Below are 25,366 nucleotides of genomic sequence, written 5' to 3'. Positions count from 1 at the left end.
ATGTTGCCAGGGCTTGAAAGTTGCAGCTATGAGGAAAGATTGGAGAGGCCAGTGTTGTTTTCCTTATAACAGAGGAGGCTGAGGGGTGACTTAATCGAGGTGTACAAAATTATGAGGGGCCTAGATAGAGTAGACAGGAAGGACCTGTTTCCCCGAGCGGAGAGGTCAATTACCAGGGGGCACAGATTTAAGGTGATTGGTAGAAGGACTGGAGGGGACAAGAGGAAAACCTTTTCACCCAGAGGGTGGTGGGTGTCTGGAATTCACTGCCCGGATCGGTGGTTGAGGCAGAAACCCTCAATTCTTTTAAAAGGTACCTGGACATGCACCTGAAGTGCAGTAACTGGCAAGGCTGTGGGCTAGGTGCTGGAAGGTGGGATTATTTTGTTTGGCCAGCATGGACATGACTGGCTGAATGGCCTCCTTGTGAGCTGTAATTTTTCTATGGTTCTACATGCAGGCCAGACCAGGTAAGGACAGCAGATTTCCTTCCCTAAAGGACATTAGTGAACCAGATGGGTTTTCACAACAATTGACAATGATTTTTTTGGCCACTATTAGATGAATTCCAGATTTATTAATTGAATTCAAATTTTACCATCTGCTGTGGTGGGATTTGAACTCATGCCTCCAGAGGACTAGCCTGAGCATTGGGATTACTAGTCCAGTGACACTGCCACTACACCACCACCTCCCATATTACATAGATGTGAGGGAAAAACTGTCTCAGGTTAATTGGGTAAATAGACCAAAAGATATGACAGTAAATAAACAGTGGGAAACATTTAAAGATAAAATTCAAAATGTTCAACAAAAATGGATTCCATTGTAAAAGCAACTCAGAGGAAGATCCATCCTTTGCTTACTAAGGAGGTTAAGGTTAGTATTTAATTGAAAGAAGAAACTTATAACTGCAAAGAACAGTAGCAGGTCTGAGGATTGAGAGTGTTAGAAACCAGCAAAGGGCCACCAAAAAGTTGATTAAAAAAGGAAAAAAATAGAACGTGAGAGCAAACTAGCCAGAAACGCAAAAACAAATTATAAAAGATTTTATAGGTATATAAAAAGGAAGAGAGTAGCTAAAGTAAATGTTTGTCCCTTAGAAGCAGTGATGGAGAAATTATCAGGGGGAATAAAGAAATGGCAGAGGCATTAAACAAATATTTTGTGTCTGTCTTCACAAGTTTCATACCAGAAATAGACAGTAACCTAGGGATTAAAAAGAGTTAAGAAATTAATATTAGCAGAGAAAAATTATTGGAGAAACTTGAGACAAAAATCTGACAAGTCCCTGTGACCTGATGGCATACACCCTAGGGTTCGAAAAGAGAGCTGCAGTGGATGAGCTAGCTATGATTTTCCAAAATTCCTTAGATTCGGGAACAATCCCGTCAGATTGGAATTTGGCAAATGTTACACTGCTTTTCAAGAAGGGAGGGAGAGAGAAAATAGGGAACTACAGGCCAGTTAGCCTAACATCAGTCATTGGGAAAATGCTGGAATCTATTATTGAGGAAATCTTAACAATGCACTTAGAAAAGCACAGTAAGATTAGAATAAGTCAACATAGTTTTACTAAAGGGAAATCCTGTTTAGCAAAATTATTGGAGATTTTTGAGGATGTAACTAGTAGGGTAGACAATGGGGAACCAGTAGATGTAGTCTACCTAGATTTCCAAAGGCATTTGATAAGGTGACACACCAAAAGTGAACAGGCAAGATAAGGGCACATGGAGTTGGGGGTAATATATTAGCGTGGTTAGAGAATTAGTTAACAGACAGGAAGTAATGAGTGGGCATAAATGGGGCATTTTCAAGTTGGCAGACAGTAAATAGTGGAATGACGCAAGGATCAGTGCTGGGGTCTCAGCTATTTAAACTCTATATTAATGACTTGGATGAAGAGACAGAGAGTAATGCATCTAAGTTTGCTGATGATACAAAGCTTGGTGGAAAGGTAAGCTGTGGGGAGGATGTAGAGAGGCTGCAAAGAGATATAGACAGGTTAAGTGAGTGGGCAAGATGGCAGATGGAGTATAATGTGGAGAAGTGTGAAGTTATGCACTTTGGTTGTAAGAATAGAAAAGCAGAATATTTCTTCAAAGGTGTGAAACTTGTAAGTGTTGATGTTCAAAGAGACTTGGGTGTACTTGTACAAGGAACACAGAAAGTTAACATGCAGGTTGAGCAAGCAATGAGGAAAGCAAATGGCTTGTTGGTCTTTACTGCAGAGGGGATTTGAGTAAAGAATAAAGAAGTCTTGCTCCGATGGAACAGGGTTTTGGTGAGACCACACCTGGAATACTGTGGGCAGTTTTGGTCTCCACATTTAAGAAAGGATATACTTGCATTGGAGGCAGTACAGTGAAGGTTTACTAGATTGGTTCCTGGGATGGGAGGGTTGTCCAATGATGAGAGGCTGAGTAAATTGGGCCTGTATTCTCTGGAGTTTAGAAGAATGAGAGGCGATCCCATTGAAACATATAAGATTCGGAAGGGGCTGGATAGTGTAAAAACTGTTTCTGCAGGTCAGGAAATATAAAACATGGGGAGAAAGTCTCAAGATAAGGGGCCGATAATTTAGGGCTGAGATGAGGAGAAATTACTTCACTCAAAGGGATGTAAATCTTTGGAATTCTTTACCCCAGAGGGTTGTGGATGCTTGTTGAATACGTATAAGGCTGGGGTAGACAGATTTTTGATTTTTGATCACTTCGGGAATTAATGGATATGGGGAGAAGGCAGGAAAGTGGAATTGAAGCCCAAGATCTACCATGATTGTATTGAATCACAGAGCAAGCTCGATGGTCTACCCCTGCTCCTATTTCTTGTGTTCTTGTGTTTGTAGTTCGAGTAGTGCCCAGTAAATGAGCTCTGTGCAGACCAGTGGATCAGGACTGTAGTAATGTTGTTGGAGGGTAGTACCATACCACAGCTATGTGTAATCATTTCCTACATTCCTGAGATGTGGCCATCGCTAGCAAGGCCAGCATTTATTGCCCATCTCTAGTTGCCCTTGAGAAGGTAGCGTTAGGCCTTCTCTTTGAACTGCTGCTACTGTTTTGATACAAATTGAGTGACGTTTTTAGGCCTCTTCAGAGAGCAGTTAAGAGTCAATCACTAGCGTGGGGCTAAAGTCACCCTATAGAACCAGACTGGGTAAAGAAGGCAGGAAGGCAGTGAACCAGATGGATTTTTACAACAATCTGACAGCTTCATGCTTCACTTTTAATGATATTAGTTTTTTTATTTCAAAATTTTTACACTGAATTCAAAATCTCAAACTGCTTTGTGAGCAAATCTGTAGCTCATGGAATAAAAGGGACTGTCGTAACATAGACACAAAATTGGCTGAGTGACAGGAAACAAAGAGTAGTGGTTAATGGATGTTTTTCAGGCTGGAGGAAGGTTTGTAGTGGAGTTCCCCAGGGATCAGTGCTGGGACCCTTGTTTTTCCTGATATATATTAATAACCTAGACCTTGGTGTACAGGGCACAATTTCAAAGTTTGCAGATGATGCAAAACTTGGAAGCATTGTGAACTGTGAGGAGGATAGTGTAGAACTTCAAAACGACATAGACAAGTTGATGGAATGGGCAGACAGGTGGCAGATGAAGTTCAATGCAGAGAAATGTGAAGTGATTCATTTTAGTAGGAAGAACATGGAGACAATATAGAATAAAGGGTACAATTCTAAAGTGGGTGCAGGAGCAGAGGGATCTGGGTGTATCTGTGTTTAAATCATTGAAGGTGGCAGGACAGGTTGAGAGAGCGGTTAATAAAGTATACAGTATCCTGGGCTTTATTAATAGGGACATCGAGTACAAGAGCAAGGAAGTTATGTTGAACTTGTATAAGACACTAGTTCAGCCTCAGCTGGAGTATTGTGTCCAGTTCTGGGCACCGCACTTTAGGAAAGATGTGAGGGCATTGGAGAGATTACAGAAAAGATTCATGAGAATGGTTCCAGGGATGAGGAATTTCAGTTATGAAGATAGATTGGAGAAGTTAGGACTGTTTTCCTGGAGAAGAGAAGGCTGAGAGGTGATTTGATACAGGTATTCAAAATCATGAGGGGTCTGGACAGAGTAGATAGAGAGAAACTGTTCCCACTCGTGACAGGATCGAGAACGAGAGGGCACAGATTTAAAGTATTTGGTAAGAGAAGCAAAAGTGACATGAGGAAAAATTTTCACACAGCGAGTGGTTAAGGTCTGGAATGCACTGCCTGAGAACGTGGTGGAGACAGGTTCAATTGAAGCATTCAAAAGGGAATTAGACAGTTATATGAAAAGGAAGAATGTGCAAGGTTATGGGGAGAAGGCAGGGGAATGGAACTGAGGGAATTACACTTTCGGAGAGACAGTGTGGACACGATGGGCCGAATGGCCTCCTCTGTACTGTAACGATTCTGTGATTCTATGATTTGAATTCCTGTTCACTGGATTACTAGTGCAGTAACATAAACACTACATTACCATACTAAGGTAAATTATTATCTAAATGGAGAGAAACTTCAGAGTGCTTCGGTGCAGAGGGATCTGGGTGTCCTCGTGCATGAATCACAGAAAACTAGTTTGCAGGTGCAGCAGGTAATAAGGAAGGCAGATGGAATTTTGGCATTTATTGCTCAAGGAATAGAATATAAAAGTAGGGAAGTGTTGCTGTAACTGTACAAGGCATTGATGAGACCGCACCTGGAGTATTGTGTACAGTTTTGGTCCCCTTACTTGAGGAGGGATGTAGTTGCATTGGAGGCAGTTCAGAGGAGGTTCACTAGATTGATTCCAGAGATGAGGGGTTTGTCTTATGAAGAGAGATTGAACAGCTTAAGCCTTTACTCTCTAGAGTTTAGAAGAATGAGAGGAGATCTAATTGAGGTATATAAGATGTTTAAGGGGATTTACAAAGTCGACGTAGAGAGGATGTTTCGTCTTGTGGGGCAATCTAGAATGAGAGGTCATAGGTTAGGATAAGGGGTAGCAGATTTAAAACAGAGGTGAGGAGAAGTTACTTCGCTCGAAGGGTCGTGAGTCGGTAGAATTCACTACCCCAGAGTGCGGTGGATGTCGGGTAATTGAGTAAATTTAAGGAGGAGATAGACAGATTTTTAATTAGTAATGGGTTGAAGGGTTATGGAGAATGGGCAGGAAAGTGGAGTTGAGACCATGATGAGATCAGCCATGATCGTATTGAATGGCGGAGCAGGCTCGAGGGGCTGAATTGCCTACTCCTGCTCCTAGTTCTTATGTTCTGTTCTACTGTAGCACCCTACCATGCAATATAATGGATATTTTCCAGAGTATTATACCATGTAACAATATAATGTTGATCCAGGGCAGTTCATGCCATGCAATATGTGATGCTTCCAGTGTCAGAAACATAACATAACATAATCCAGCAGTTCTGTGAAACCAATGGATTGTTCATGAGGGATTCTAAGCCACACCAGTGTGTTGTGGAGGAGGACCTTTCTGAGCAGTGCTTTCTGTGCAAGCCTTGTGTTATATTATACAGTAGAATGCAGTGCTGTCATGCAGTGCTGTACGATCTACAATAATGAACTGTTCTAGAACTATCCCAGGCAACTAATCAGTGAGATTCCTTGCAATGTACAGTTGGGCTCCAAATCAATTCAGTGTCTTTATGTTCTAGATCAGTGCCATTGCTGCGTAACTCACAAGGAGTGGATTTTCTCTCTGAGTAGGCACCTGGACTCTGACTAGCTGAGAGTCCTGACGAAAATGATTTATTTCTCTGTCAGGTTAAATGGAATTAAATTAGTCTGTGAAGAGACTGGCAGTAGTGCAGGATGACCTGAGTGCGGAATAATATTTGCTGTACTATGCCCAACATGAAGGATGGGTGTATGACAGAACAATAAGCCACTTTGTAATTAATATGTATAGAGATGATAAGGGAATGAAGGCAAGTATGATGGAGAGTTTCCAGAGAACAGTGCTGTATCTCTAAATAAATAAATAAAACAATAAATAGATAGCAACATGAAAGAGTTCTAACCAGCACACTGACGTATCAGCCACATACACTAACCACACTCAGTGTGAACACATTTACACATTCACCTCACTCCCACATTTTATGGGATTAACTAGATAAAGGTGTTTTCAGAACTTTACCTTGTCTTGTATGGGGTAGTGTGAGTGGGCTGGAAAAAACAGCTTGCAAAACAACTGCTCCTCAGTGAAAAGCAGCCTCATGAACACTGCATGTAATGGGTTGTAATAGGATGGTTATTAATCAGGTCTCTCTCTATCTCCAGTCCACATGTCTGTATTATAAGGAAAGGATAGTGAGTTTCTGAAACCCTCAGACTGGGCACCACATCAGGACTTTTAGAGAAGTGAGCATTTGATTTGGGGACAGATCACCTCTAATCTGTGGCCTGATAGAGGATTAGGAAGGAGCTGATTGGCAGCATCTTGTCTGCATCTACTCCATTTATAAAGGAGACCAGAACTAGAAGGCCATCAATATAAGATAGTCACTAATAATCCAATGGGGAATTCAGGAAAACCTCTTGACCCAGAGAGTGAGATTGTGGAACTCACGACACAGGGAGTGGTTGAGGTGAATAGTATCGATACATTGAAGGGGAAGCTGGAGAAACACACGAGGGAGAAAGGAATAGAAGGATATGGTGATAGGGTGAGATGGAGAGGGTGTGGGAGGAGGCTCGTGTGGAGCAGAAACACCAGCACGGAGCGGATGGGCTGAATGGCCTGTTTCTGTGCTGTACGTTGCACATAATTTTAATCAAACAAAAATCCTAGACAGCAGATTGGAATTAAGTGTGGAGAAGCTGGGAGAACAGGTGGACAAGTAGATGGTGGGGCAAGGTAGGGGAGATCTGATGGTGATTCCTGAGCTGGCCTCCCTAATGAATCAGCCCAGATCCTCAAACAATTTCTGATGATAAAGGAAAGGAGACTGATGACAGTGCAATAGCAACTGCTTGCATTGGCTGGGAGATTGTCCCATAAACAAGGTGTCTCAGGAGAGAATGAGAGAGGTGAAAGGAGGAAATTGAGCAGGAGGAGAGAAACAAAGGGGAAGAAAGAGTTTGGTGAAGAAAAGGAGAAGCCAGTGAAAGGAGAGGTGTGGTTAGTATAAATCAGAATGGTATAACTTGTGTGGAGGAGTTGACTGAGAGACCGAGGATGGAGTGAGAGGAGGCTGCAGCTGAGGTACAGAGGAGTCCCAATGACCAAGAGTGCAATGAGCACACAGTCCAAACTCACTGCCTAAGAACATTCTCCTTTTATGAGTTATCTTCAATCTGTGTCCTCTGGTTACCGAACCCCCTGCTACTGGAAACTGTTCCACTCTAATTACTCTATCAAAATCCTTTCTGATTTTGAACACCTCTATTAAATCTCCCTTTAACCTTCTCTGCTCTAAAGAGAACAATCCCAGCTTCTCCAGTCTCTCCACATTAACTGAAATCCCTCATCCCTGGAATCATTCTAGTAAATCTCCTCTACACCCTCTCCAATGCCTTGTCATCCTTCCTAAAGTATGTGGCAACTAGAATTGGACACAATCCTCCAACTGGGACCTAACCAATGTTTTATAAAGGTTCAGAATAACTTCCTTGTTGTTGTATTTTATTCCAATATTAATAAAGCCAAAGATTCTGCATAAAAACAGAAAGTGCTGGAAATACTCAGCGAGGAGAAAGACATGGGGACCAGGAGGTTGAGTGTGAGTGTGAGTGTATGATTATGTGTGAGAGTGTTAGTGTGTGCGCGAGGTGGGAGACTGGTGATGTTTCAGAGTCAGCCTATTTATCAGCCTGATGTTCCCATGGGGAACAGTATACACAGTAGCCAGTACATGCACATACCGAACCCTCTACCTTTGTGCAGCCAGCTAATGCAAAGTGGAGACCAGATAGGAGGCTCCAGTGTGCAGGTAAAGGCTGCCAAAGGTACCCACAATGAAACCCATCAGGCTGTTTTTAACGCAGACAGTGTAAGGACTGTGGTGTAATGGTTATATTAATGGGCTTGTGAGCCAGAGAATAGGAATGAAAATCCCACACTGCTGCTTTAAGGATGTAGAGCCCTTGCACTGCATCTCAATCCCTCTCCTTAAACAATGCGGCTCTTTTTGTTGAATATAATTCATGTGTTGTTGGATTGAATGGCCTGCAAGGGGAATTTAACAGCAGCTGCCCTATTGGCTGGAGCTGAGGGATGAGGGGAGGGGCTGGGGATGAGGGATGAGGGGAGGAGCTGGGGATGAGGGATGAGGGGAGGGGCTGGGGATGAGGGATGAGGGGAGGGGCTGGGGATGAGGGATGAGGGGAGGGGCTGGGGATGAGGGATGAGGGGAGGTCTTCAGCTCATATTGCAGTTGCACTATCAGAAATATTGTCTTTCGGGTGAGACATTAAACTAGCATCCAGTCCGCCCTCTAAGGTGGATGTAAAAGATCCCATAGCCAATATTTATAAAGATTTATAAAATATTTATAAAAGATCCCATAGCCAATATTTATCACATTTCAGTTTGTGGGATCTTGCTGTGTCCAAATTGGCCGTGACATTTCCTACATCACAACAGTGACTACACTTCAAAAAGTACTTCATTGGCTATGAAGTGCTTAGAGACTTCCTGAGGTCATAAGAGGCACGATTGAAAAGAAAATCTGTCTTTGGCATTCAAACAAAACCTGAACATTGGGTACCCGACACAGGATAATTCAGTGCCTTATCCTTTCCCTCTGTTTGGTGCCTGAACAATACTAACTGCCGGCTCCACCCAACTCTTCCTGAAGAGGGACTCAATGAATATCAGTCCCCAATCTCCAGTCACAGCACTAAATATAAATCATGGACATAGTGGTCATTGTAACCCAGGTCCCACTGTTCCCAGAGCTACTGATTCTCAATCATTATCTGTACCTGTACCCAACCTGCCTTTATATCACTGGATTTCTATATCTGTACCTGTAAGAAGTTAGGAACAGTAGGACGCCATTTAGCCCCTTGACCCTGTTCCATCATTCAACAAGATCATGGCTGATCTGTATCCTAACTCACTTTGGCTCCACATCCATAATTCCTTTATACCCTTGGCTAACAAAAATCTAGCAATCTCTGATTTTAAATTATTTATTGGGCATCTGCTGCTTTTTGAGAGAGAGTTCTGCACTTCTACCACCCTTTGCATGAAGAAGTGTTCTTTAACATCTCTCCTGAATGGGCTGGCTCCCACTTTAAGATTCTAGACTGTCCTGTCAACAGGAAAAGATTTCTCTCTATCCAATCTATCAATTCCTTTCACAATCCTAAAACCCTCAACCAAATCACCCCTAAACCTTCTGTATTCCAGGAACACAAGCCTACTTTATGTAATCTCTACTCATAATCTAGCCCTTGGAGCCTTGGTAACATTCTGGTGAATCGACAATGCTCTCTTTCCAAGGCCAATTTATCCTTTCTAAGGTACAGTGGCCTGAACTGTACACAGTGCCCCAGCAAGTTTAACCAGGGCTTTGTATTGTGGGAGCAAACTTCCTCCTCTTTATGTCCTCGCTCTGTAGTTGTAAAGGCAAGCATTCCAGTAGTCTCTTTGTTCATTTTATGTACCTGTCCACTACATTTTACTGATCTGTGGACACGGACTCCGAAATCTCTTTGGACCTCCACTGTTCCTAGCTTTTCACCATTTAAATACACGGATTTATTCTTTTTTATTCCAAAATGGATGACCTCACACACAACCTGTGTTGAAATCCATCTGCCACAGTTTTGCTCACTCACCTAATCTATCAATGTCTTTGTAATTTGATGCTGCTGAAAACACTGCATATGATACCTTTAATCTTTGAGTTATTGGTAATCTTGGATACACGGCTCCCCAGTGTGTTGTCTAAACTATCAATAAATACTCTGTATAGTTGAGGTCCAAGCACCTTGTGAAACACCACGAGTCAATTCTTTCTAATTTGAGTACATACCCATTATTCCTACTGTCTAACCAATCAGTGAATCAGGTCAATAATTTGCCTTCAATTCCATGAGCTTTAATTTTAGCCAGTAGTCTCTTATGTGGAACTTTATCAAATGCCTTCTGGAAGTCCCGATAAACTATGTCCATAGACATTCCCCTGTCTATTACTTTAGTTACTCACTCAAAAATGTAATTAGTCTTATTTGACATGACCTCCCCTTTACAAATTCATGTTGGGTCTCTCTAATCCTTACAAATTTCTCCATGTGTTCAGTTACTCTATGATTCCAGTAACTTCCCCACAACAGATGTTAGACTAACAGATCTATAATTTCTTGCTCTCTCTCTGTCACCTTTCTTCAATAACGGAATTACATTTGCAATTTTCCAATTAAAAAGGCCATTCCTGAATCGGGAGAGCTTTAGAAAATTCTGGTGAAAGCATCAGCAATTTCCTCACCTAGTTCCTTTCAAAGTCTGGGGTGAAAGTATTTCATCTTTCAGGTGTATCCTTAACTCTGTCTCTGCACCCATTCATTTCTCTAGCTGTACCCTGAGACCTGTACCTCTGTGCCCCATGATCTGTGTAGCTGTATCCCACACATTGCTCTACCTCTACCTCTAAATTTCAATATCTCGAGCTCTAGACCTGTGTGTATATTCCCCAATGTCTGTATCTCAGGTTTGTATCAGTATCTGGAATGCTGATCATCCTGTTCATTGAGTCCACTCAGTCCCAGCAATATTCCAACCCCTGCTTCCCTTCCTCCCTATTTCTATCCAGTAAATTCAATCTAACCCTTCAGACACCAACCCCCCCACACACACTCTCCCCCACCCCTGGGGCAACAGACACCCCCCACACACACTCTCCCCCACCCCTGGGGCAACAGACACCCCCCACACACACTTTCCCCATCCCCTGGGGAAACAGACCCCCCCCCCCCAACACACATTCACACTCTCTCCCCATCCCCTGGGGAACAAATACCCCCACTCACTCTCATTTCTGTTCTCAGGTCTTTACAGTCATTGTGACTGTGTGTGAGGATTGTAGATCCTCACATCGCAGATGGTCTGCACTTTGTTCTGGGTGTGGTGAGTCTGCCCGCTGAGTTGATAGGAATTCAAAGAAGACTTATCTGATAGGACACACCTGGCAATCTGCAATTCCCAGCACCCTCACAGAACCATTTATTTTAAAGCGAGCTTTACCAGGGAGTGTTTGATAAGACAGTGTAGAGGGAGCTTTACTCTGTATCTAACCCCCGTGCTGTACCTGTCCTGGGAGTGTTTGATGGGGGACAGTGTAGAGGGAGCTTTACTCTGTATCTAACCCCGTGCTGTACCTGTCCTGGGAGTGTTTGATGGGGGACAGTGTAGAGGGAGCTTTACTCTGTATCTAACCCCCGTACTGTACCTGTCCTGGGAGTGTTTGATGGGGGACAGTGTAGAGGGAGCTTTACTCTGTATCTAACCCCCGTACTGTCCCTGTCCTGGGAGTGTTTGATGGGGGACAGTGTAGAGGGAGCTTTACTCTGTATCTAACCCCCGTGCTGTACCTGTCCTGGGGAGTGTTTGATAGGACAGTGCATCTAACCCCGTTTTTTTTTTCTTTTTTGCTTTACTCTGTATCTAACCCCATTTTTTTTTTGATGGGGGACAGTGTAGAGGGAGCTTTACTCTGTATCTAACCCCCCTTGCTCTGTGCTGTACCTGTCCTGGGGAGTGTTTGATGGGCACAGTGTAGAGGGTTCTATTTAACAAAGGGATGGATCTCTCAGCCACTTCCTGTTCCCCCACGAGAACCCAAGGGTGAAGTGTGTTGATGATGGTTATTGCAGTCCCATCGGTGTGGAGTGCACTTGGGGCGGGTTCTGGGTTACAGCAGGGTGAATTTTCCATCAGCCCTGAGACAGAAATGATTGTAGGAAAGTGGAAATAACTGACACAAGAGACCGACCCCCCACCTCCCCACATCAGTCCATGTAACCTGAATCTGTATACGGAAGTCATGGCTAAGAGAATACGACCCTTCCCCGAGTCAGATGATAATGTGTTCAAGTCCCATTGCAGAGACTGATCTGCAAAACCCAGATACACACTCAGGGCTGCAGCACTGTGGCTGCAAAACCCAGATACACACTCAGGGCTGCAGCACTGCGGGTGCAAAACCCAAACTCACACTCAGGGCTGCAGCACTGCGGGTGCAAAACCCAGATTCACACTGACGGCTGCAGCACTGCGGGTGCAAAACCCAGACTCACACTCAGGGCTGCAGCACTGCGGCTGCAAAACCCAGATTCACACTCAGGGCTGCAGCACTGCGGCTGCAAAACCCAGATACACACTCAGGGCTGCAGCACTGCGGGTGCAAAACCCAGATTCACACTGACGGCTGCAGCACTGCGGGTGCAAAACCCAGACTCACACTCAGGGCTGCAGCACTGCGGGTGCAAAACCCAGATACACACTCAGGGCTGCAGCACTGCGGGTGCAAAACCCAGACTCACACTCAGGGCTGCAGCACTGCGGCTGCAAAACCCAGATTCACACTCAGGGCTGCAGCACTGCGGCTGCAAAACCCAGATACACACTCAGGGCTGCAGCCCTGCGGCTGCAAAACCCAGATTCACACTCAGGGCTGCAGCACTGCGGCTGCAAAACCCAGATTCACACTCAGGGCTGCAGCACTGCGGGTGCAAAACCCAGACTCACACTCAGGGCTGCAGCCCTGTGGCTGCAAAACCCAGATACACACTCAGGGCTGCAGCACTGCGGGTGCAAAACCCAGACTCACACTCAGGGCTGCAGCACTGTGGCTGCAAAACCCAGATACACACTCAGGGCTGCAGCACTGCGGGTGCAAAACCCAAACTCACACTCAGGGCTGCAGCACTGCGGGTGCAAAACCCAGATTCACACTGACGGCTGCAGCACTGCGGGTGCAAAACCCAGACTCACACTCAGGGCTGCAGCCCTGCGGGTGCAAAACCCAGACTCACACTCAGGGCTGCAGCACTGCAGGTGCAAAACCCAGACTCACACTCAGGGCTGCAGCACTGCGGGTGCAAAACCCAGACTCACACTCAGGGCTGCAGCACTGCAGGTGCAAAACCCAGACTCACACTCAGGGCTGCAGCACTGCGGGTGCAAAACCCAGACTCACACTCAGGGCTGCAGCACTGCGGGTGCAAAACCCAGACTCACACTCAGGGCTGCAGCACTGCAGGTGCAAAACCCAGACTCACACTCAGGGCTGCAGCACTGCGGGTGCAAAACCCAGACTCACACTCAGGGCTGCAGCACTGCGGGTGCAAAACCCAGACTCACACTCAGGGCTGCAGCACTGCAGGTGCAAAACCCAGACTCACACTCAGGGCTGCAGCACTGCGGCTGCAAAACCCAGACTCACACTCAGGGCTGCAGCACTGCAGGTGCAAAACCCAGACTCACACTCAGGGCTGCAGCACTGCGGGTGCAAAACCCAGACTCACACTCAGGGCTGCAGCCCTGCGGCTGCAAAACCCAGACTCACACTCAGGGCTGCAGCACTGCAGGTGCAAAACCCAGACTCACACTCAGGGCTGCAGCACTGCGGCTGCAAAACCCAGATACACACTCAGGGCTGCAGCACTGCGGGTACAAAACCCAGACTCACACTCAGGGCTGCAGCACTGCGGGTGCAAAACCCAGATACACACTCAGGGCTGCAGCACTGCGGGTGCAAAACACAGATTCACACTCAGGGCTGCAGCACTGCGGGTGCAAAACCCAGATTCACACTCAGGACTGCAGCACTGCGGGTGCAAAACCCAGATTCACACTCAGGGCTGCAGCACTGCGGGTGCAAAACCCAGATTCACACTCAGGACTGCAGCACTGCGGGTGCAAAACCCAGATTCACACTCAGGGCTGCAGCACTGCGGGTGCAAAACCCAGATTCACACTCAGGGCTGCAGCACTGCGGGTGCAAAACCCAGATCCACACACTCAAGGCTGCAGCACTGTGGGTGCAAATCCCAGACTCACACTCAGGGCTGCAGCACTGCGGCTGCAAATCCCAGACTCACACTCAGGGCTGCAGCACTGCGGCTGCAAAATCCCAGACTCACACTCAGGGCTGCAGCACTGCGGGTACAAAACCCAGACTCACACTCAAGGCTGCAGCACTGTGGGTGCAAATCCCAGACTCACACTCAGGGCTGCAGCACTGCGGGTGCAAAACCCAGACTCACACTCAGGTTCTGCAGCACTGCGGGTGCAAAACCCAGACTCACACTCAGCTTCTGCAGCACTGCGGGAGCCCTCCCCGGTGTCCTGGTCAATATTTCTCCCTCAACCTACATTTAAAAAACAGATTATCTGGTTACCATTGCATTTCTCTGTGTGGGATCTTGCTGTATGTAAATTGTCTGCCATGGTTCCCACATTACAACAGTGACACTTGTCAGTAAATCACTTTGGGATGTCCCGTGATGGTGTAAGGAGTTATAAAAATACAAACCTCTCCTGTCTCAATGATGCCTATTCTCCCCCAGTCTCATTGTTTCAGGGTTCCCTGACACCTCAGCTAGTCTGAACCTATCTTGAGGTCAAAGGTGACAGCTACTGATTTAAAATTTGCCATTGGTTTTGAGGATGCTGTAGAATTATTGCAGGGGGTGCATTTAGGACTGTTTTCCTTGGAGAAGAGAAGGCTGAGAGGTGATTTGATAGAGGTATTCAAAATCATGAGGTGTCTGGACAGAGTAGATCGAGAGAAACTGTTCCCACTCGTGAAAGGATCGAGAACGAGAGGGCACAGATTTAAAGTATTTGGTAGGAAAAGCAAAAGTGACATGAGGAAAAACTTTTTCACACAGCCAGTGGTTAATGTTTGGAAAGGCCTTTTTCTGTGCTGTAAATTACCCTACGGATTGTGTCTAATCATTTGGCTGACTGTGTCAACAATATCCAGATACCCATGGCCCCGCCCCCCCCCATCTCCCACCCTTTACTATCCCAAAATACACAGGAATCTGATACACCGGAACAGCTCTCAGAGTAACTCGAGGGCATTTGTCCCAGCAACTCCATGCCAGGTCTCCACAGATCTATGCAGTCAGTCACACTCCCCCATTTAATCCCCGTGGCCCTGCAAGTCTCTTTCTCTCGAGCCCATCCAACTTCCTCTTGAATCACTGATTGTCTCCACTTCCACCACCCTTGTGGACAGTGAGTTCCGCACCTTTACCATCCACTGTGTAAACAGTGCTTCCTCACAACCCCCCTGCATCTCATGCCCAAAATCTTCAATCTGTGTACCTCATCTTTGTATCATTAGTTAATGGGAACAGTTTTTCCTTGTCTAACTTATCTAAGCCTGTCATAATCTTGTACACCTCTATCAAATCTCCCCTCAATCTCCTTTGCTCCATAGAGAACAACCCCAGCTTCTCCAACCTAACCTTGTAACTAAAATCCCTCATCCCTGGAACCATTCTGGTAAATCTCCTCTGCAGCCTCTCAAGGACCCTCACATTCTTCCTAAAGTGTGGTGACCAGAACTGGATGTAATACTGGACACTGACTCTTATATTCCACGAGCCTCAATTTTGTAAACCAGTCTTTTATGTGGTACTTTATCAAACACTTTCTTAAAATCCATATAAACAACATCCACTGCATTCCCTTCATCAACCTTCTCTGTTACTTCATCAAAGATTTCAATTCAATTAGTCAAGTATGATCTGCCTTTTACAAATCCCTGCTGGCTCTCCTTAATTAACTCAAATCTCTCCAAGTGTCTGTGGATTTTTTCCCTGATTATTATTTCTAAAACCTTACCCACCACTGGTGTTCCGAAGAAGGGTCACTGACCCGAAACGTTAACTCTGCTTCTCTTTCCACAGATGCTGCCAGACCTGCTGAGTGAATCCAGCATTTCTTGTTTTTGTTTCAGATTTCCAGCATCCGCAGTATTTTGCTTTTATATTATTATACTGATGTTAAACTAACTGGCCTATAGTTGCTAGGAATGTCCTTACACACTTTCTTGAATAAAGGTGTCACTCTCCAATCCTCTGACACCTTCCCTGTATCCAGGGAAGATTGGAAGATTACGGCAAACCCTTCCACTATCTCCATCCCCACTTCCTTTAGCAACCTGGGATGCAAACCATCTGGACCAGGTGACTTATCTACCCTAAGCATAGCCAGCTTTTTTAGTACCTCTCAATTTTTACCCTATCCATTGTCTTGACTCTCTCCACTTCTAATGATATTGTCAGAAGTCAAGGGCAATTAGGAATGGGTAATAAATGCTGGCCTAGCCAGCGACGCCCACATCCCACCAACAAATAATAAAAGTAATGTTCAGACACCAATACTGTACAAGACAGGAACATAGGAACATAAAAACAGGAGTAGGCCATTCAGTCTATCAAGCCTGCTCCACCATTCAATTACATCATGGCTGATCATTTACCTCAGTGCCACTTTCCCGCGCTATCCCTATATTCTTTGATGTCATTAATCTCTGGATATCTATTTCTGTCTTGAACATGCTCAATGATTGAGTTTCCACAGCCCTCTGGAGTAGAGAATTCCAAAGATTCACCACCCTCTGAGTAAAGAAATTTCTCCTCATCTCAGTCTTTAAATGACCTGCCCTTTATTCTGAGATTGTATCCCCTGGTTCGAGACTCACCAGCCAGAGGAAACATCCTATCCACATCTACCCTGTCACACCCTGTTGTCATGGTACAATTCTCAATACCTAACCAGGGAAAAGTTCAGAGTGATCGCTGCTGGATTCCAGCCAGTTCCAGACAGCATCTCAGTGTGAAAACCTGCTCTTTACAAACTCATGCTTATACCTAATATGTTGCAGCTTGTTACAGCATTAGCACAACAAAATACAAGTCAGGAGAAATAAACAGGTAGAGACAGAGACAAACAAGGACATAGACAACAACTTCTATATTTATATAGTACCTTCAATGTAATAAAATATCCTAAAGTGCTTCACAGGAACATTATAAAAGCAAATCTGACACAAAGCCACAGGAGATATTAGGTCAGGTGACCAAAAGCTTGGTCAAAGAGGTCGTTTTTAGGGAGAGTCTTCAAGGAGGAAAGCGAGGTGGAGAGGGGGAGAGGATTAGGGAGGGAATTCCAGAGTTTAGGACCCAGGCAGCTGAAGACACAGCCGCCAATGGTGGAGTGATTACAATCAGGCCAAAATTAGAGGAGTGTAGAGATCTTGGAGGGTTGTGTGGCTGGAGGAGATTACAGAGACAGGGAGGGTTGTGGGGCTGGAGGATATCACAGAGAGAGGGAGGGTTGTGTGGCTGGAGGAGATTACAGAGACAGGGAGGGTTGTGGGGCTGGAGGAGATTACAGAGACAGGGAGGGTTGTGGGGCTGGAGGATATCACAGAGAGAGGGAGGGTTGTGTGGCTGGAGGAGATTACAGAGACAGGGAGGGTTGAGGGGCTGGAGGAGATTACAGAGACAGGGAGGGTTGTGGGGCTGGAGGATATCACAGAGAGAGGGAGGGTTGTGTGGCTGGAGGAGATTACAGAGACAGGGAGGGTTGAGGGGCTGGAGGAGATTACGGAGACAGGGAGGGTTGTGGGGCTGGAGGAGATTACAGAGACAGGGAGGGTTGTGGGGCTGGAGGAGATTACAGAGACAGGGAGGGTTGTGGGGCTGGAGGATATCACAGAGAGAGGGAGGGTTGTGTGGCTGGAGGAGATTACAGAGACAGGGAGGGTTGAGGGGCTGGAGGAGATTACAGAGACAGGGAGGGTTGTGGGGCTGGAGGAGATTACAGAGACAGGGAGGGTTGAGGGGCTGGAGGAGATTACAGAGAGAGGGAGGGTGGTGGGACTTGAGGAGATTACAGAGACAGGGAGGGTTGAGGGGCTGGAGGAGATTACAGAGAGAGGGAGGGTGGTGGGGCTGGAGGAGATTACAGAGACAGGGAGGGTTGAGGGGCTGGAGGAGATCACAGAGAGAGGGAGGGTTGTGTGGCTGGAGGAGATTACAGAGACAGGGAGGGTTGTGGGGCTGGAGGAGATCACAGAGAGAGGGAGGGTTGTGTGGCTGGAGGAGATTACAGAGACAGGGAGGGTTGTGTGGCTGGAGGAGATTACAGAGACAGGGAGGGTTGCGGGGCTGGAGGAGATTACAGAGACAGGGAGGGTTGCGGGGCTGGAGGAGATTACAGAGAGAGGGAGGGTGGTGGGGCTGGAGGAGATTACAGAGACAGGGAGGGTTGCGGGGCTGGAGGAGATTACAGAGACAGGGAGGGTTGCGGGGCTGGAGGAGATTACAGAGAGAGGGAGGGTGGTGGGGCTGGAGGAGATTACAGAGACAGGGAGGGTTGTGGGGCTGGAGGAGATTACAGAGACAGGGAGGGTTGTGGGTCTGGAGGAGATCACAGAGAGAGGGAGGGTTGTGGGGCTGGAGGAGGTTACAGAGACAGGGAGGGTTGCGGGGCTGGAGGAGATTACAGAGACAGGGAGGGTTGTGGGGCTGGAGGAGATTACAGAGACAGGGAGGGCTGTGGGGCTGGAGGAGGTTACAGAGACAGGGAGGGTTGCGGGGCTGGAGGAGATTACAGAGAGAGGGAGGGTGGTGGGGCTGGAGGAGATTACAGAGACAGGGAGGGTTGTGGGGCTGGAGGAGATTACAGAGACAGGGAGGGTTGTGGGTCTGGAGGAGATCACAGAGAGAGGGAGGGTTGTGGGGCTGGAGGAGGTTACAGAGACAGGGAGGGTTGCGGGGCTGGAGGAGATTACAGAGACAGGGAGGGTTGTGGGGCTGGAGGAGATTACAGAGACAGGGAGGGCTGTGGGGCTGGAGGAGGTTACAGAGACAGGGAGGGTTGCGGGGCTGGAGGAGATTATAGAGACAGGGAGGGTTGCGGGGCTGGAGGAGATTACAGAGACAGGGAGGGCTGTGGGGCTGGAGGAGGTTACAGAGACAGGGAGGGTTGCGGGGCTGGAGGAGATTATAGAGACAGGGAGGGTTGCGGGGCTGGAGGAGATTACAGAGACAGGGAGGGCTGTGGGGCTGGAGGAGATTACAGAGACAGGGAGGGCTGTGGGGCTGGAGGAGGTTACAGAGACAGGGAGGGTTGCGGGGCTGGAGGAGATTATAGAGACAGGGAGGGTTGCGGGGCTGGAGGAGATTACAGAGACAGGGAGGGGTGAGGTCATGGAGGGATTTGAAAACAAGGATGAGAGTTTTTAAATCGAGTCATTGCTTAACCAATGGAGGTCAGTGTGTACAGGGGTGATAGGGGAACGGGACTTGGTGTGTGTTAATGTAGGTCAGTGGTTACAGGGGTGATAGGGGAACAGGACTTAGTGTGTGTTAATGTAGGTCAGTGAGTACAGGGGTGATAGGGGACCGGGACTTGGTGTGTGTTAATGTAGGTCAGTGAGTACAGGGGTGATAGGGGAACGGGACTTGGTGCGTGTTAATGTAGGTCAGTGAGTACAGGGGTGATAGAGGAATGGGACTTGGTTTGTGTTAATGCAGGTCAGTGAGTACAGGGGTGATAGGGGAACGGGACTTGGTGTGTGTTAATGTCGGTCAGTGAGTACAGGGGTGATAGGGGACCGGGACTTGGTGTGTGTTAATGTAGGTCAGTGAGTACAGGGGTGATAGGGGACCGGGACTTGGTGTGTGTTAATGTAGGTCAGTGAGTACAGGGGTGATAGGGGAACGGGACTTGGTGTGTGTTAATGTAGGTCAGTGAGTACAGGGGTGATAGGGGACCGGGACTTGGTGTGTGTTAATGTAGGTCAGTGAGTACAGGGGTGATAGGGGAACGGGACTTGGTGTGTGTTAATGTAGGTCAGTGAGTACAGGGGTGATAGGGGAACGGGACTTGGTGCGTGTTAATGTAGGTCAGTGAGTACAGGGGTGATAGAGGAATGGGACTTGGTTTGTGTTAATGCAGGTCAGTGAGTACAGGGGTGATAGGGGAACGGGACTTGGTGTGTGTTAATGTCGGTCAGTGAGTACAGGGGTGATAGGGGACCGGGACTTGGTGTGTGTTAATGTTGGTCAGTGAGTACAGGGGTGATAGGGGAACGGGACTTGGTGTGTGTTAATGTAGGTCAGTGAGTACAGGGGTGATAGGGGAACGGGACTTGGTGTGTGTTAATGTAGGTCAGTGAGTACAGGGGTGATAGGGGAACGGGACTCGGTGTGTGTTAATGTCGGTCAGTGAGTACAGGGGTGATAGAGGAACGGGACTTGGTGTGTGTTAATGTAGGTCAGTGAGTACAGGGGTGATAGGAGAATGGGACTTGGTGTGTGTTAATGTAGGTCAGTGAGTACAGGGGTGATAGGGAAACGGGACTTGGTGTGTGTTAATGTAGGTCAGTGAGTACAGGGGTGATAGGGGAACGGGACTTGGTGTGTGTTAATGTAGGTCAGTGAGTACAGGGGTGATAGGAGAATGGGACTTGGTGTGTGTTAATGTAGGTCAGTGAGTACAGGGGTGATAGGGAAACGGGACTTGGTGTGTGTTAATGTAGGTCAGTGAGTACAGGGGTGATAGGGGAACGGGACTCGGTGTGTGTTAATGTAGGTCAGTGAGTACAGGGGTGATAGGGGAACGGGACTTGGTGTGTGTTAATGTAGGTCAGTGAGTACAGGGGTGATGGGGAACGGGACTTGGTGTGTGTTAATGTAGGTCAGTGAGTACAGGGGTGATGGGGAACGGGACTTGGTGTGTGTTAATGTAGGTCAGTGAGTACAGGGGTGATGGGGAACGGGACTTGGTGTGTGTTAATGTAGGTCAGTGAGTACAGGGGTGATGGGGAACGGGACTCGGTGTGTGTTAATGTAGGTCAGTGAGTACAGGGGTGATAGGGGAACAGGACTTAGTGTGTGTTAATGTAGGTCAGTGAGTACAGGGGTGATAGGGGAACAGGACTTAGTGTGTGTTAATGTAGGTCAGTGAGTACAGGGGTGATAGAGGAACGGGACTTGGTGTGTGTTAATGTAGGTCAGTGAGTACAGGGGTGATAGGGGAATGGGACTTGGTGTGTGTTAATGTAGGTCAGTGAGTACAGGGGTGATAGGGGAACGGGACTTGGTGTGTGTTAATGTAGGTCAGTGAGTACAGGGGTGATAGGGGAACGGGACTCGGTGTGTGTTAATGTAGGTCAGTGAGTACAGGGGTGATAGGGGAACGGGACTTGGTGTGTGTTAATGTAGGTCAGTGAGTACAGGGGTGATAGGGAAACGGGACTCGGTGTGTGTTAATGTAGGTCAGTGAGTACAGGGGTGATAGGGGAACGGGACTTGGTGTGTGTTAATGTAGGTCAGTGAGTACAGGGGTGATAGAGGAACGGGACTTGGTGTGTGTTAAGACACGAGCAGCAGAGTTCAGACAGGAGTGCAGTGAAATAGTCAAGTCTAGAGGTTTCAGCAGCAGATGAGCTGAGACAGGGTGAAGTCAGGCGATGTTACTGAAGTGGAAATAGGTGTTTTTAAAAATTCTTTTATGGGATATGAGCATCATTGACAAGTCCAACATTAGTTGTCCAGCCCAAATTACCCTTCAGCAGCTTATTGGCAATACAGCTGTGGAGAAAGTTCATCTCAGTGTCAAATATAACACCAAGATTTACCAGACTGGTTTCATCTGAGACTGTTGCCAGGGAGAGAGATGGAGTCAGTAGTTAGGGAACAGAGTTTGAATTGGGGACTGAAAACAATGGGTTTGGTCTTCCCGATGTTTAATTGGAGGAAATGTCTGCTTTTTCTAGTACCAGATGTCAGATAATCAGTCTGATAATTTCGAGACAGTGAAGAGTGGAGAGAGCCTGTGATGTGGTAGAGCTGGGTGTTGGCAGCACGGGTGTGAAAGCTGATGTGTTTCTGGATGATATCACTGAGCGGCAGCAGATCACAGAATCACAGAATCGTTACAGTGCAGAAGGAGGCCATTCGGCCCATCGTGTCTGCACCAGCACCATCATGTAGATGAGAAATAGGAGGGGGCGAAGGATAGATCCTTGTGGGTCACCAGAGGTAACGGTGCAGGAGCAGGAAGAGAAAACATTGCGGGTGATTCTCTGGCTATGATTAGATAGGTAAGAATGGACCCAGGTGAGAGCAGTCCCACCCAGCTGGACAACAGTGGAGAGAGGTTGGAGGAGGATGGTGTGGTGAACCGAGTCAAAGGCTGCAGACAGGTCGAAAAGGATGAGGAGGGAAAGTTTACCTTTGTCACAGTCACTAGGATGTCATTGGTGTCTTCGATAAGAGCTGTTTAGATACTGTGACGGGGTGAAAACAGCAGGTTTCCTTCCCGAAAGGACTTGAGTGAACCAGGCGTGTTTTATGTCAATTGAACAGTTTCAGTGGCAGGGCAGACTGGCGGGTGGCAGGGCAGACTGGCCAGTGGCAGGGCAGACTGGCCAGTGGCAGGGCAGACTGGCGGGTGGCAGGGCAGACTGGCCAGTGGCAGGACAGACTGGCGGGTGGCAGGACAGACTGGCAGGTGGCAGGGCAGACTGGCGGGTGGCAGGGCAGACTGGCCAGTGGCAGGACAGACTGGCGGGTGGCAGGGCAGACTGGCGGGTGGCAGGGCAGACTGGCCAGTGGCAGGACAGACTGGCGGGTGGCAGGACAGACCGGCGGGTGGCAGGGCAGACTGGCGGGTGGCAGGGCAGACTGGCCAGTGGCAGGACAGACTGGCGGGTGGGAGGACAGACCGGCGGGTGGCAGGACAGACTGGCGGGTGGCAGGACAGACTGGCGGGTGGCAGGACAGACTGGCCAGTGGCAGGACAGACTGGCGGGTGGCAGGGCAGACTGGCCAGTGGCAGGACAGACTGGCGGGTGGCAGGACAGACCGGCGGGTGGCAGGGCAGACTGGCGGGTGGCAGGGCAGACTGGCCAGTGGCAGGACAGACCGGCGGGTGGCAGGGCAGACTGGCGGGTGGCAGGGCAGACTGGCCAGTGGCAGGACAGACTGGCGGGTGGCAGGACAGACCGGCGGGTGGCAGGACAGACTGGCGGGTGGCAGGACAGACTGGCCAGTGGCAGGACAGACTGGCGGGTGGCAGGACAGACTGGTGGGTGGCAGGACAGACTGGCCAGTGGCAGGACAGACTGGCGGGTGGCAGGACAGACTGGCGGGTGGCAGGACAGACTGGCCAGTGGCAGGACAGACTGGCGGGTGGCAGGACAGACTGGCGGGTGGCAGGACAGACTGGCGGGTGGCAGGGCAGACTGGCCGGTGGCAGGACAGACTGGCGGGTGGCAGGACAGACTGGCGGGTGGCAGGGCAGACTGGCCAGTGGCAGGACAGACTGGCGGGTGGCAGGGCAGACAGGCGGGTGGCAGGGCAGACTGGCGAGAACAATATAGGTATGATAACTCATTCTATCGAAAATCAATGATGTGGGATTGTGGAGTATTGAGTTCCAGATAAAGGAAGAGAATGGAAGCTTTAGAAAGGGAACAGCACAGTTTGATTGACTGCTGCCTGATCGGAGGAAATATAAATCTCAAAGAAAGCCATGGGTTTTGGGTCTGTTTTATGAAAACAATTTCGATTACAGAGTAATAAAAAAGAGTCAAAATGCTAACAGGATAGGACCGATCAGAGCCAACTGTACCCATAATCTGAGGACAATAGATACATAATAAAATGTTAAACATTGCCCCACACCCTTTAATATCCCACCCAGTCTAATCCCACTCTCCCCCTCAATACCCACACCCTTTAATATCCCACCCAGTCTAATCCCACTCTCCCCCTCAATACCCACACCCTTCAATACCCCACCCAGTCTAATCCCACTCTCTCCCCTCACTCCCCACACCCTTTAATATCCCACCCAGTCTAATCCCACTCTCTCCCCTCACTCCCCACACCCTTCAATACCCCACCCAGTCTAATCCCACTCTCTCCCCTCACTCCCCACACCCTTTAATATCCCACCCAGTCTAATCCCACTCTCTCCCCTCACTCCCCACACCCTTTAATATCCCACCCAATCTAATCCCACTCTCTCCCCTCACTCCCCACACCCTTTAATATCCCACCCAGTCTAATCCCACTCTCTCCCCTCACTCCCCACACCCTTTAATATCCCACCCAGTCTAATCCCACTCTCTCCCCTCACTCCCCACACCCTTTAATATCCCACCCAGTCTAATCCCACTTTCCCCCTCACTCCCCACACCCTTTAATATCCCACCCAGTCTAATCCCACTCTCCCCCCTCACTCCCCACACCCTTTAATATCCCACCCCAGTCTAATCCCACTCTCCCCCTCACTCCCCACACCCTTTAATATCCCACCCAGTCTAATCCCACTCTCTCCCCTCACTCCCCACACCCTTTAATATCCCACCCAGTCTAATCCCACTCTCCCCCTCACTCCCCAGGTCCTTTAATATCCCACCCAGTCTAATCCCACTCTCCCCCTCAATACCCACACCCTTTAATATCCCACCCAGTCTAATCCCACTCTCCCCCTCAATACCCACACCCTTTAATATCCCACCCAGTCTAATCCCACTCTCCCCCTCACTCCCCACACCCTTTAATATCCCACCCAGTCTAATCCCACTCTCCTTGCTGCGGTTCCTTTCTGTTCAATTTAACTCTGGTTGGGATGAGCTCTGTTCAGTTGCACCAATTGCTGAAGGTTTTGGGGAGTTTGATACTGCGAACTGTCTCAGATGTCTTGCCCCCAGCAAACTGACTTCATTGTGGAGTGGGACTGAGACTGACCCAGGACACTGACTGACCACCCAAAGGGAGGGTTGCAAGTGAACCAGGACAAACTGGAGCGATTGTAAAGAGTTGGATCTCACCTGTCCGGGCTTTGCTCTGTCCTAGGACAGTGGAGTCCGGGCTCTCTCTCTCGGTCCAGTCCGGGTCCGCTGGTGATTCTCTCAGACTGAGCTGAGCCTTTTGTAGCAGAATGTCCCCGCCCTGACATTTTAAAAATGTTTGTGTCAGCAGCTTTGGATTCCAGTGAATGAAGGCGGAACCAAGCCGGGCCAACCCAACCTTGCAAAGGTATGCAGAAAACAGGGCGAGGCCAGAGATACTATACTCACACCTAATACTAACTCAGACTTAACCCTAATAGTGGATGCATTGGTGTCATCTTCCAAAATTCGATAGACTCTGGAGTAGTTCCTATAGATTGGTGGGAGGCAAATGTGACTCCACTATTTAAAAAAGGAGGGAGAGAAAAAAACAGGGAATTACAGACCAGTGAGCCTTACATCAGTAGTGGGGAAAATGCTAGAGTCTATTATAAAGGATGTGATAGCAGAACACCTGGAAAGCATAAATGGGATTGGACAAAGTCAGTATGGGTTTACGAAAGGGAAATCATGCTTAAC

General features: G+C 48.1%; 1 protein-coding gene across 1 annotated transcript in view; it reads right to left on the bottom strand.

Moving 5' to 3' along the window:
- Positions 1-24,911, bottom strand: part of LOC137380495 (plectin-like) — a 35,251-nt gene extending 10,340 nt beyond the window's left edge. Inside the window, exon 1 of the mRNA XM_068052398.1 lies at positions 24,827-24,911. The gene's annotated coding sequence lies outside the window, so the exon portion shown is untranslated. The remainder of the gene's footprint in view (positions 1-24,826) is intronic.
- Between the last annotated feature and the right edge of the window lie 455 nt (positions 24,912-25,366).

The sequence above is a fragment of the Heterodontus francisci genome, chromosome 2 (assembly GCF_036365525.1).
Source record: "Heterodontus francisci isolate sHetFra1 chromosome 2, sHetFra1.hap1, whole genome shotgun sequence".
NCBI classification, from domain to species: Eukaryota; Metazoa; Chordata; class Chondrichthyes; order Heterodontiformes; family Heterodontidae; genus Heterodontus; species Heterodontus francisci.
Note: the sequence above shows the minus strand (reverse complement) of the source record. Positions and strands in the feature narration are given on the sequence as shown.